Below are 4,540 nucleotides of genomic sequence, written 5' to 3' on the forward strand. Positions count from 1 at the left end.
CTATACAAACTCTTTGACATAATAAACAAAGAGGAAGTTCTACCAAATTCCTTTTATGACACAAACATGGTACTGATTCCAAAGCCAGGCCAGGCAAAAATGGAGAAAGAAAACTATAGACCAATCTTCCTAATGAACATAGATGCAAAAATCTTAAATAGGATACTAGCAAAAAGACTCCAGCAAGTGATCAGGAGGGTCATTCACTATGATCAAGTAGGATTTATACCAGGAATGCTGGGCTGGTTCAATATTAGGAAAACCATGCACATAATTGACTATATCAACAAGCAAACCAACAAAAATCATATGATTATTTCAATAGACACAGAAAAAGCCTTTGATAAAATTCAACACCAATTTGTATTAAAAACACTAGAAAGCATAGGAATAGAAGGGTCTTTCCTAAAAATAATAAACAGTATATATCTTAAACCATCAGCTAACATCATCTACAATGGGATAAACTAGATGCATTCCTAATAAGATCAGGAGTGAAATAAGGATGCCCATTATCACCTCTACTATTTGACATTGTACTAGAAACACTAGCAGTAGCAATTAGAAAAGAAAAAGAAATTGAAGGCATCAATATAGGCAAGGAGGAGACCAAGTTATCACTCTTTGAGGATGATATGATTGTCTACTTAAAGAATCCTAGAGAAATCAACCAAAAAGCTTGTCAAAATAATCAACAACTTTAGCAAAGTTGCAGGATACAAAATAAGCCCACATAAGTCATCAGCATTTCTATATATTTCCAACACAGCTCAGCAGCAAGAATTAGAAAGACAAATCCCATTCAAAATCACCTTAGACAAAATAAAATACTTAGAAATCCAGCTCCTGAGACAAACACAGGAACTATATGAACACAACTACAAAACACTCTTCACACAAATAAAACTAGACTTGAGCAATTGGAAAAACATTAACTGCTCATGGATAGTATGAGCCAATATAATACAAAATGACCATCCTACCCAAACTTATTCATCTATTTAGTGTTATACCCATTGAACTTCCAAAAAATTTTTTACTGAATTAGAAAAAAACCATAACAAAATTCATTTGGAAGAACAGAGGATCAAGGATATCCAGGGAAATAATGAAAAAAAAAATACAAAGGAAGGTGGCCTTGCAGTCCCAGATCTCAAACTCCATTATAAAGCAGTGGTCGTCAAAACAATTTGTTACTGGCTGAGAGACAGAAAGGAGGATCAGTGGAATAGACTTGGGGTAAGTGACCTCTGTAAGACAGTATATGACAAACCCAAAGACCCCAGCTTCTGGGACAAAAACCCACTATTTGACAAAAACTGCTGAGAAAACTGGAAGACAGTATGGGAGAGGTTAGGTTTGGATCAACACCTCATACCCTACACCAAGATAAACTCAGAATGGGTGAATGACTTGAACATAAAGAAGGAAGCTATAAGTAAATCAGGTGAACACAAAATAGTATACATGTCAGACCTGTGGGAAGGGAAAGACTTTAAAACCAAGCAAGACATAGAAAGACTCACAAAATATAAAATAAACAATCTTGATTACATCAAATTTAAAAGTTTTCATACAAACAAAACCAATGTAACCAAAATGAGAAGGGCAGCAACAAATTGGGAAACAATTTTCATAACAAAAACCTCTGACAAAAGTCTAATTAGTCAAATCTATAAAGAGCTAAATCAATTGTACAAAAAAATCAAGGCATTCTCCAAATGATAAATGGGCAAGGGACATGATCAGGCAGTTTGCAACCAAAGAAATCAAAACTATCAATAAGCACATAAAAAAAGTGCTCTAAATCTTTTATAATCAGAGAAATGCAAATCAAAACAACTCTGAGGTATCACCTCACACCTAGCAGATTGGCTAACATGACAGCAAAGAAAAGCAATGAATGCTAGAGGGGATGTGGGAAAGTTGGGATGTTGATTCATTGCTGATGGAGTTGTGAATTGAGCCAACCATTCTGGAGGGCAATTTGGACCTATGCCCAAAGGGCGATAAAAGACTGTCTGCTCTTTGATCCAACCATAGCACTGCTGGGTTGGTACCCCAACGAAATAATAAGGAAAAAGACCTGTACAAGAATATTCATAGCAGCTCTCTTTGTCGTGGCCAAAAATTTGAAAATGAGGGGATGCCCTTCAATTGGGAATTGGCTGAACAAATTATGGTATATTTTGGTGATGGAATACTATTGTGTTAAAAGGAATAAATAGTGGAGGAATTCCATGGAGACTGGAACAACCTCCAGGAAGTGATGCAGAGTGAAAGGAGCAGAACCTGGAAAACATTGTACACAGAGACTGATACACTGTGATACAATCGAATGTAATAGGCTTCTCCATTAGTGTCAATGCAATGTCCCTGAACAATCTGCAGGGATCAAGGAGAAAAAACACTATCCACAAGCAGAGGACAAATTATGGGAATAAAAACATTGAGGAAAAACAACTACTGGACTGCAGGGGACATGACTGAGGAGAGACGCTAAATGAACATCCTAATGCAATACCAACAACATGGAAATTTGTTTGAAATAAGGACACATGTGATAACCAGTGAAATCGTGCATTGGCTATGGGTGGGGAGGCAGGGGGAGGGTGAAGAAAATGATCTTTGTTTCCAAGAAATAATGTATGAAAATGAACAAATATCATAATGTTTAAAAGTAAAAAAAATAGAATATAAGTACCTCAAGGGCAGAGGGACTTATTCTTGTCTTTGTACCCCCAACGACATGCAGTTCCTGATGGATTGTAGATATTTAACTTTGATTGACTTAAATATGGAATGTTCAACAAGTAGTTTTGTTCTCACTTCATCAATGATTAGATAGAAGCTATGAATATTTAAGTGATTTGCCAATGGTAACAACCATTAAGTGTCAGAAATGAGATTTGAACCCATGTTTTCCTGACTGGAAGCCCAGTCCTCCAAAAGTATGAAGATTAGTTGATAGAAAAATCCATATCTTCTTGAAGGAATAAAGTCTCAAAGCAAAATATTATCATTGTTTTAATATATCTGAAAGCTTAAATATTTCTTCTTATTACTAGTAAGTACAACAAAGACCAAGGGGAAACGGATTTGGGGATCAGTGTAATGAAGAATATTCTTCTAATGAAAGGGAAAGATTTCATTGGGACTATGAAAGGACATAGACTATTAGAAAAAATATTCACTCAATCCAAACACACATCTTTCAAAAATGACTCCAACCCAAGTTGACTTGATGCCATATGAACTTCCTCATTCTAGCAGAGAGGGAGACAGGAGAGAAACAAAGAGACAGAGACAGACTGAGATAGAGATAGAGAGGCAGACAGAGACAGGCAGAAAGACAGAGGCAGAAACAGAGAATCAGAGTTAGGGAAAGAAAGAGTATTAGCTAATGCTCTGCCCATCAGAAAAAGAGGTAAGCCTTTACTTACCTCTGTTACACAAGCTCTTAGTATCTTTTACACTTTCTCAACTTTGTTGTCCATCAGGAAGCAGTAATAAGAATAAGATAAATCAAGAACTTCCCTGCTTTCCTGACCACTGGAGAATTCAAGAGAGAAAGAGAAAAGAAACAAAAATCTTCTGCTCTTTCCCAGAAAGAGAGGAAAAAGTGATACATTGATTTCAATAGTAAGGAAAGAGAGCATTAGAAGAAACTTCAGAAGACTTAGATATGTGCTATTAAACCCCATCTGCCATACAATTCAATTTCTGGTGCTGTTCAATGACTAGCACTCTTTATAGGTTGGATATCACTCTATACTTTTTACCCTGAGTTCTAAGGGCCAATATTAGATATTAATGCTAATAATTTCATATCAACAAGGCTTTTAAATGCTGTTGCTTGTTAGTTTTTTTTCTAGTACCTGGAGAATATATGATTTGTGCTGATCTATCCATGCTATCCTGTGTAGTGTCCCCTGTGATAAAAAACAAAAAACTACTCAAAGATGTGCTTGATTGAAGAAGAGTGGGGAGTTAACTACCCTTAGCTTAATTAACAGTGCACTCTGATGAGGTAGCCAGAAACAGAGAAATGCATTTTAACTAAAGCATGAGAAATTTGGAGGTAACCAAAAAAATAATTTCCTGAAGTTTCTAACTGTGAAATATTACCCTGCAATTAAAAGCTACCCTGTAGTGTCTTCTCAAGATTTTAAGAAAATGTTTGGGAAATGCTTATGATAGAACATTTACACAATCCTCCCTAGGAATGAAGGCAATAAGCCTCTGATTTTGGTTTTCTCCCATAATCTCAGAATAATTCTTCTGCCTGCACTCCAGTTCTCAATCTTTAGGCCCGTTCTAGAGACACTTACTCAACACCTAATGTACTTAATAAGTCATTGTGCTACAGACATAAAAATGGAATCTCTCAAGGAGATTACATTCAGCTGTCAGATAAGATGAGTGCAGAGAATGGAGAATGGACCAGTTTTGATGAAATTTATAATGCATTAAGGAAACTTAGATGAGACAAGTCTGCAATGTTATCATTGATCTCTTAATGACAAAATTGAATGTTGGT

The sequence above is a fragment of the Monodelphis domestica genome, chromosome 7, assembly GCF_027887165.1.
Source record: "Monodelphis domestica isolate mMonDom1 chromosome 7, mMonDom1.pri, whole genome shotgun sequence".
NCBI lineage: Eukaryota > Metazoa > Chordata > Mammalia > Didelphimorphia > Didelphidae > Monodelphis > Monodelphis domestica.